This window comes from Portunus trituberculatus, chromosome 32 (genome assembly GCF_017591435.1).
Source record: "Portunus trituberculatus isolate SZX2019 chromosome 32, ASM1759143v1, whole genome shotgun sequence".
Classification (NCBI taxonomy): Eukaryota; Metazoa; Arthropoda; class Malacostraca; order Decapoda; family Portunidae; genus Portunus; species Portunus trituberculatus.
The window spans coordinates 8,275,682-8,285,681 of record NC_059286.1 but is presented as its reverse complement, the minus strand read 5'-3'; the positions used below and the strand labels follow the sequence as shown (position 1 = coordinate 8,285,681).

Here is a 10,000-nt window from a genome sequence, read left to right as displayed (position 1 = left end):
CCATTACGGAGCGAGCTCAGAGCTCATAGACCGATCTTCGGGTAAGACTGAGACCACATCAACACACAACACACACCGGGAAAGCGAGGCCACAACCCCTCAAGTTACATCCCGTACCTATTTACTGCTAGGTGAATACACCCCACACATTAAGAGGCTTTCCATTTGCCTCGCCGCTTACCGGGGTGTGTGTGTGTGTGTGTGTGTGTGTGTGTGTGTGTGTGTGTGTGTGTGTGTGTGCGTGCGTGTGTGTGTGTGTGGGCGGAGTGTTTGGCGTGACGGGAGAGGTTGTGGGATTCTGTTTGCATGACGCCCTTTAGTGACGGCGAAGGCGCGTTGGGAGGGGACAGTCACCCTTCCCACCCTCACCCACCCTTCACCCACCCTTTCACTCACTCGTCACCCACTCCTCACTCACTCGCCACCCATCCCTTCACTCACTCGTCACCCAGTCGTCACCCATTCACGAGGCATCCAATCTTAGTCATTCAGGATTCATCTGTCGCTGTTATTCATCCTTCATCGTTCATTCAGCCCCTTCAGGTTGTCACGAGTCGCCTCCTTTGGTATTCATGAGTTTGTGTTCCTTCTTCACGAGTCTCTTGTTTTATATAGCCGTTATATCTGAGGCAGCTGGTACTACATTACTGCTGCTGCTGCTCCTGCTACTGCTGCTGCTGCTACTACTGCTGGTGCTACTGCTACTACTAATGCTGCTGCTGCTGCTACTACTACTACTACAACTGCTGCTACTTCTACTACTACTACTACTACTACTTTTACTACTACTATTATTTCTACTACTACTACTACTACTACTACTACTACTACTACTACTACTACTACTACTACCACCACTACTACTACTACTACTACTACTACTACTACTACTACTACTACTACTACTACTGCACTGCTGCTACCACTGCTACTACTACTACTACTACTACTACTACTACTACTACTACTACTACTACTACTACTACTACTACTGCTACTGCTGCTGCTGCTGCTGCTGCTCTTCCACATTCACCTCTATCCCTCCTCATCCTGCTACTACTACTGACACACACATACACACACACACACACACACACACACACACACACACACACACACACACACACACACACACACACACACACACACACATTCAACTCATGACCCAATTCCTGTGTGTGAGTGTGTGTGTCGGTACGTGACTAAACACACACACACACACACACACACACACACACACACACACACACACACACACACACACAGTTTATAAACAGACCGGGGAGAACGTGATCAGCTATTATCATGTGTTCTCATTACACGGAGGAGGAGGAGGAGGAGGAGGAGGAGGAGGAGGAGGAGGAGGAGGAGGAGGAGGAGGAGGAGGAGGAGGAGGAGGAGAGATAATGACCCGCATCCAATCGTAGTGAAGTCTGTGATTGGCAAGTTATTGGAGGTAATGGAGGGAGAGAGAGAGAGAGAGAGAGAGAGAGAGAGAGAGAGAGAGAGAGAGAGAGAGAGAGAGAGAGAGAGAGAGAGAGAGATAATGGAGGTATATAGGAGGAAACGCTAATCAGCACAAAGGAACACAAAGGAAGGGAACAAAAGGAACTAACAGCAGCAGACCTTTTGACCTTCACCAAGTCGTAGTAAAGTCGAAGTGAGGTCGTAGTGAAATTGTAGTGAGGTCGTAGTGAAGTCGTGGCGATGTCGTGCCATTACCACTGAATACACGACCCGACACGATCCCGCCCCTTATCCATACGCCAATCCCCATTCCCACGAACACACACACACACACACACACACACACACACACACACACACACACACGCAACTCTTCTCCTTCCTGTGTTTTGTAAGAGGGGACAGTGGGAAAATGTATAAGTGTGTGTGTGTGTGTGTGTGTGTGTGTGTGTGTGTGTGTGTGTGTGTGTGTGTGTGTGTGTGTGCGGGCGCAAGGAAAGAGGATGTATGCAAAGGTGGGTGTGTGAAAGCTAATTTGTATTGTGTGTGTGTGTGTGTGTGTGTGTGTGTGTGTGTGTGTGTGTGTGGATGTGGATGTGGGTGTGGGTGGGTGGGTGGATGTGTGTATGCGAAATTGCGTCTGTGGATGCTAATTTGCCTGTGTGTGTGTGTGTGTGTGTGTGTGTGTGTGTGTGTGTGTGTGTGTGTGTGTGTGTGTGTGTGTGTGTGTGGGCGTGAGTGTGGGCTGGGAACAGTTAGCCACACAGACCTTGATCCTTCACTGCCGCCCACGCCACGTTCCATTGTGTATCCTTTGTTATATAAAGGATCTTAATTCCTTTACTCTCAAACACACATTTTCACCTCACCTCCACTGCTTTGTCGGAGGTGCAAGGGGGCTGGCAAGTAAGTGGGCCTTTTTTTTTTTTTCCTCTTACATATAGAAAAAGGCTACAGAAGAAATGACACCGTTCTTAATAGCCTTTTTTTTTTTTTTCTAGGGAAGTGGTGAAGCTAGACAAGTGCAACAACAAACAAAATAACAAAAAAGGCCCACTTGATTGCCACTTCCCTAAAAGGCCAGCTGAGTTAGCCAAAAGTCTGGGATAAATGTCTTCAAATGGGGCTTTTACGAATAGCAAGATTTTCTGATGGGAGTTCATGTATAAAACTTACTATTTTCACATATTTCTCCAATGATAAGTCTGTCTGATTCTCTTCTTTAATTCTCCTACTCGGGATTAACAACATGACCACTGAGTTTCTCGTGGTGAGTCAATAAAAGCTTGGAAACCTTGAAAACCTTAATAACTTTCACTAGAACCCCGAAAACAGCTTGTGAACTCCCAATAACTTCCACTAGAATCCCGAAAACAGCTTGAGAACCCCAATAACTTCCACTAGAACCCCGAAAACAGCTTGAGAACCGCAATAACTTCCACTAGAACCCCGAAAACACCTTGAAAACCCCAATAAATTCCACTAGAACCCCGAAAACAGCTTGAGAACCGCAATAACTTCCACTAGAACCCCGAAAACAGCTTGAGAACCGCAATAACTTCCACTAGAACCCCGAAAACAACTTGAGAACCGCAATAACTTCCACTAGAACCCCGAAAACACCTTGAGAACCCCAGTAATTTCCACTAGAACCTCGAAAACACTTTATGAACACCAATAACTTTCATTAGAACCCTCCAAAACCTCCTGGGTGGGACTGATAGGTGGAAATAGGTAGGGTTTCTTAACACAGGGACGGCTACATGTATTCCTGCTGGCTTTCTGAACTAGCCCTTGTATTTCTATGTTCTTGTGTCCTTAAATCTTCAGAGGATGTTGTTAGAAGCGATTTCCTCCTCAGTACAAACACTACCACACCCAAACACACACACACACACACACACACACACACACACACACACACACACACACACACACACACACACACACACACACACACACACACACACACACACACACACACACACACATAAGTATACAGCCAGACAATGAAGACTGCAATAACTTTCACTAGAGCGCGTCAGATATTGTCAAGTTAAGACGGTCAAACGTTAAGGAATAGGAAGATTTATGTGGTGTAAGCGTCCTAACTGCGCTGCATTTATGGAAGGTGGAAGTATTGGTGGTTTTCTCGTATATTCATGCTTAAACTGAGAGATTAATAGGAATTATGGGCCATCAGTTGATAAGAAAGGCCTTAAGAACATCATTTATCAAGCTCCAGTGGCTCTACAAACGGTTTTCAGTGAGGGAAGCTTGCAAACGAGCCCGAGTGTCGCGTCTTGGTGGAAAAAATGAGAGTAAAAATTATTGTAGAGTATTAATATGTGAGAAAAATAACCTTGGAAACCGAGCGATCATCTCCGCGTCCTTTGAAAACAGTCGTGGTGAAGGAACTGAATTTTTATACACACACACACACACACACACACACACACACACACACACACACACACACACACACACACACACACACACACACACACACACACACATCATTGTGACTTTACTGTTTTCATGTTTCCTGAGCAGTGTTCATCTAGCTTTTTTCTTTTCCTTCTTTTTTTTATTACGAGTCAGTGTAATTTCATATAGTTCCTTCACGTTTACACCTTCATACTTCGGATATGGACACACACACACACACACACACACACACACACACACACACACACACACACACACACACACACACACACACACACTTTATTTTGATTCACCTCCACCTGCAAAAGGCTTTATTTAATTACACGAGTTTTAAGCAAGTTTTTACCGTTCTAGAGGCAGAATGACACGATTTTTACGTTATTAACTGGAGAAGCACTCATGAAAACCCCGCTTATCATCATGAAAAACAGTCGTGGAGAGAAAATAAAGCATTTTAAGCAACTTTTCGTGGTTCTAGAGGCAGAGTGGCAAGATTTCTACATTACTAACTGGAGAAACACTCTTGAAAACCCCGCTAATCATCCCTGTGGCCTTGGAAAACACTCGTGGGGAGAGAATAAAGCGTCTCTGAAATACGGACCTCTCTAAATGAACAAGACAAGTGAGTCAGGCTAAGCGAGATTGAAAGACAGGTTCGGTGATCTGCGTCAAGAGGAGGAGGAGGAGGAGGAGGAGGAGGAGGAGGAGGAGGAGGAGGAGGAGGAGGAGGGTGAAGGCAGGTGAGGGACGCGAGGTTGGTGGAGTGCCTTGCTGTGTTGGCTGACCTTTTAAGGCGCGAGGTGAGAAGGGAGGAGTAGCAGAGGAAGGAGGGAAGGAGGAAGGGAGGGAGGCGACAGAAGGGTAGAAAGGTGGGAGTAGTGGTGGAGGAGCAGGTGGAGGGAGTGAGGAGGAAGAGACGAGGGAGGAAAGGGAGGGAAGGGAGGGAGTAGGGGAGGAGGACAGGTAGTGGAGGAGAGAGGCAGCGGCCCTTAATTGTTTCTTCAGGGACGTTGAGGGACAAACAACGTGGCTAATTGTACAAACACACCTGCAACTTTGCGAAATGACAGAAGGAAAACGGCAAAACATCGAGAATTGAGAGAAAAACTGGCCAAACATCGAGAATTGAGAGTAAAAAGAGAAAAAAAAAAAAAAAAAAAAAAAAACATTACATATTGAGAGAAAAAGAAAAAAAGGACCACCAAAACATCGAGAATTGAGAGAAAAAAAAAGAAAAGAGAAAAAAAGAGGAAAATATCGAGAATAAACAGAAAAAGAAAAAAAACAGGAAAACATCGAGAATTGAAAGGTAAAAAGGCAAAAAGGGAAAAAAAACATCGAGAATTGAGAGAAAAAAAGAGGAAAAGATAAACAAAACAGGAAAAACACCGGAAATTGAGAGAAAAAGAGGAAAAAAGCAGAAAAAAACCCATCGAGAATTGAGAGAAAAAAGAGAAAAAAAGAGAGAAAAACACCAAAACATCAAGAATTGAGAGAAAAAAAGATAGAAAAAACATCAGGAATTGAGAGAAAAAAACAGAGAAAAAGAGAAAAAAAGAAAAACACCAAAACATCGAAAACTGATAGAAAAAACACCAAAAAAATCACCAAATGAATAAAACAAACACAAGGGGGGCGGGAGGGAAACCAGCGGGAGGACACCAGCGGGAAGACACAAGTGAAGGAACATGAGCGGGAAGATTTTAGCGGGCGAGAAGTTTACTATTCACAAGCCGGAAAGATATTTAAGACTTGGGCGGGAGGAGATGAGCGGGAAGACAAGAGCGGGAGGATATTGAGGAGATATTAACGGGAAAACAGAGCGGGAGGAGATGAGGAGGAGTAGGGAGGAAACGAGGACAGTGGCGGGAGGATGTTACCGGGAAGACCTGAGCGGGAGGACACGGGAGGACCTTGAGATGTGGCACGTGCGTACTAATGAGTGACGGAGGAGGAGGAGGAGGAGGAGGAGGAGGAGGAGGAGGAGGAAGAGGAGGAGGAGGGGGAGGAGGAGGAGTTGGGTGATATAGTTTAGGAGGTAAAAAGATTAAGTAATTAGTGCGTGTGTGTGTGTGTGTGTGTGTGTGTGTGTGTGTGTGTGTGTGTGTGTGTGTTCAGTAGGGAGTGGGCGGCAGGGTGGGCGGGAGGAGGACTGAAGAGAGAGAACACACACACACACACACACACACGCTCCGCAAACTCACTTAAGGGTTGAGACTGAGATGCTTAACGCTCGTGCGCGCCCCCACATCGACCCCCCCCAGTCCCTCCCGCCTTTCTTCCTCCTCCCGCGGCAGTGCGTGGGAGGAGGGGGGGTGGGGGAGGATGCGACTGACGAAAGACTCGCATCTAAACCGTTATGAGATGTGACCGCATGTGTGTCAGGCGAACAGGGCGGCGAGAGGGGCGAGAAGGAGCGGGAAGGAGGTGGAGGGGGCGGGAAGGAGTGTTAAGAGGACGGGAAGGACGAGAAAAGGCCGGGAAAGAGTCGAGAGGAAGATGACGGGGACAAGAAGGGTGCGGAGGGAAGCGGGAGGAACGGGAAGCGGGAGGGATAAACAGAGACTAGGAGGAGGACGAGGAGAGGCCGGGAGGACGAGAAGAGGACGAGAAGCAACGAAGAAAGACCGGGAAGAGCGAGATGATAAATTAAATAGATCACACACACACACACACACACACACACACACACACACACACACACACACACACACACCAAGAAGCGGTCAGGAAAGGGGCGGGAAGGCGACAAGATACAATGTGTGGGCGTCACTGTACAGCTAGAGAGTTAGAGCCGCCCCTCACAGCCGCCCCTCGCAGCCTCCCGCCCCCCACGGAGACAAGCGCCCTGTGGAGTCCCGCGGCGCTGGTCGGGAGGAAAAACTTGACCTTATGTGTCTTGAGCGTGTGTCTTCGTTGAGGGGTGGGAGGGAGAGGCAGCGAGAGTCAGGGAGAGGCAGGGAGAGGCAGGGAGAGGGCGCGGCCAAGCAATGCAAGGAGAGGCCAAAAAAAAAAAAAAAAACTCTCACCAGGTTACTTGGTCTCACAGGCAGCCCAGGGCGAGGCAAGGAGAGGAGGAAACGGGAGGGAGAGAGGCAGGGAGAGGAGAGAAAAAGAGAAGTGTACTCGGAGAAAGAGAGACAGAGGTAATGGAGGAGGGAGAACCTGCCAATTAGAGGCACTGTAGCACTTTTTTGCCGGGGCGTGAGAGCGTGGGAGAACAGGTGTGGGAGAGCAGTGGAAAGGAGGGCGTGGGAGCGGGCGCGGTACTGTGGCTTGTCTGGCTAGGGCGTGGTTGGGGGTGGGCGTGGCGTGGGGTGAGGCGTGGGTGAGATGGGGGGTGTGGCCTGCGGCGGGGAGACACTCGATCACAACCCGAGCACGCGTCCTGCGGCGGCACCAACAGACAGGCTTGGCGGCCACCGGGACACCTGCTGCTCCAACCCCGCGGGAGGACAGCTTGGACAACGGGACCGGCGTAGCGGGAGGAGAAGGAGGAGGAGGAGGAGGAGGAGGAGGAGGAGGGGAAGAATACAAAGGAATACAAAGGAAAGCCAGACAGCAACAGATCTCGTCCTTTCAAGGTTATTTGGTAACTACTTACTAGCTAGCTACACGGAAGAGAGACAGGACAGCACAGGAGAGGAGGAGGAGAAGGAGGAGGAGGAGGAGGAGAGACACAAAGCAATACAACAGAATAAAGCAACACCAACAAGCTTCTCAGTCGTAAGCGAGGAAGCTGGAATGGGAATTACACAATTAAGAAGGGACGGAGAAGACAGGCAAACAGACAGACAGACAGACAGGCAGACAAAGATACAGAAAAGCAATGACAAATATTAATCTCAATTGCCTCAGTCTTTACAACAGGCTGGCTATGCGCGGCATGTGTGTTGGGTAAGAAGGACGCTAATTGTGTACTGCTTGACTGGGTATTGGCATTTGATCGCATTGTCCGCGCCGGCTTTTAGTGACTCATATTACTGGCCACTTCACACGCCGCAGTAACTTGTCTTGATATTTGAACCGCTCCTGAAGCTAACGAGCATTTAGTTCAATTTGACGATGTGCTTACTGACAAATTTGCTATTCCTGTTCTCTGTCATGAAGTGCGTGGCAGCGAGAGAGGCAGATGAGGCCACAGGGACACAGAGACACAGGGACACAGGAACACAGACACACAGGAATACAGAGACACAGAGACACGGGGACACGGGGATACAAGGACACAGAGACACACACACAGGAACACAGGGACACAGGGACTCAGGGACACTGCTAACCGTGCTCCCGTGTCCTCTCCTGCCTCAGTTTATCACACACATGAAAACACACAGCACTATAGAGAACATCAGTACGCGGCAGTGTTGGGCCCGTCGTCTGCGCCGCAAGAGGGAAATAGATAGATAGGTAGATAGATTGAGTGATAGAAAGATAAATAAATAGATAGATAGAGAGAGACCAAAGCGTTTCAGAATATGAGTATATAATAAGTTACACGGGTTTTTAAGATTGGTTTACAGTTCCAGCGACAGACTGAACAACATTCCCACATCGTTAACAGCAGGAACCTTCTCGGAAATCCGGCTAATGTTCTCTGTGGCCTTGGAAAATAGTCTTGGTGAGAGAACAAAACGTTTCTGAATAGTTGTCTCAGTCTAGTCGTTCTAAGGCTGCGTGACCTCTGACCGCCATGCCACGCCACGCCCATCCCCGCCCCGCCCAGCCCCGCCACAGACACCCTTCCCTTTTCTAGTCACCTCTCACTATTGTTCTTCATTCCTCTACGCTTTCCAGACCTTTTATCTTTATGTAATGTAGAAAATAGGTGAGTTAATATAGTAGCAGCAAGGAATCACAGGTATATGATTTGAGTTTCCTTGTGTTTTGAAATGCAAGAGAGGAATGGCAAGGGAGGAACGAGACACTCTGGCTAGACACCTGATAACTTTGTATTGCCAGCTGTGTGTTCTTATTCCTTTAGTGTTCCTTAATTTCTTACGTTATTATGACCTGACTGGTGAATGTGCTGTCTATAAAGCTTTAAAAGAAGGTTAGACAAATTGTGAATGAGGATGATAGGTGGAATTTATTAACCTTGTATAACCAACTGTGTTCTTATTCCTATAGTGTTTCTTCATTTCCCACGTTATTATGACCTGACTTGTGAATGTGCTGTGTGTAAAGCTTTAATCCCTTCACAACCAAGACGTGCTTTCGTATTCATTCTGGTGACTACTTGGTGACTTTATACAGCTTCAGAAATTCATATCGGGGATTAAAATAGTAAAGACTGTGGCCATTAATCTTCTGACCTCCATAGACCCTTCCTAATGTCAATAAAATGGTCAAATGGTACACAAATCTCAAGGTAAAAATGTATCCCAGCACTGAAGGGGTTAAAAGAAGGTTAAACAAATTGTGAATGAGGACGATAGGTGGAATTAGCTAGTTTTGTTCACACAGGGACTGCCACGTGTTTAGGCATGGCGTCCTCTTGCAGCTTCCTTAATTAACCTCTTCGGAACCATGACACGTTTTAATACTCATTCTGCTTACTGTTTGGTGATTTTATACAGCTTCAGAAACTTATGTGGGGGATTAAAATAGTGAAGACTCTGTCCATTAAACTTTTAACTCCACAGACCTTCCTAATGTAAATAGAATAGTCTAATCATACCACACTTTCATGGTAAAAAATGTGTTCCAGTACTGAAGGGGTTAAATTTCTGATGTTATGTTCTTAAAGGTTCTTCTGGCGAGGTGACGGCAGCAGTGTCTGACTCAAGGTAATCAGATGGACAGAATCGCTGTGTAGTTGAATTCCTCTTCTCTTACAATGTCTTGACTCATTACTACCTGACCTGCACATACCGCGGCGGCAGCGGCCTGAGTGGCGGTTAGCGGGCCAGAGCAGTGTGGTGAGTTGTTTCCTGCGAGTTAACCGCTTCATCTGTTCTGATAGTTTCCATTACTCTGCACGCGACGCACGGCAGACTGGTTGTGGCTGGTGGCCCCTTGTACTATGCTTGTCAGGGGAGGAGCAGCAGCAGGAGGAGGAGAAGAGGAGGAGGAGGAAGAAGAG

At 47.4% G+C, this 10,000-nt stretch overlaps 2 protein-coding genes across 2 annotated transcripts in view; one reads left to right on the top strand and one right to left on the bottom strand.

Moving 5' to 3' along the window:
- Positions 1-10,000, bottom strand: part of LOC123512070 — a 135,500-nt gene that overhangs the window by 28,677 nt on the left and 96,823 nt on the right.
- The window catches only part of LOC123512069 (acetylgalactosaminyl-O-glycosyl-glycoprotein beta-1,3-N-acetylglucosaminyltransferase-like), a 50,521-nt gene that overhangs the window by 1,252 nt on the left and 39,269 nt on the right, over positions 1-10,000 (top strand). The gene's annotated exons all lie outside the window — the stretch shown is intronic.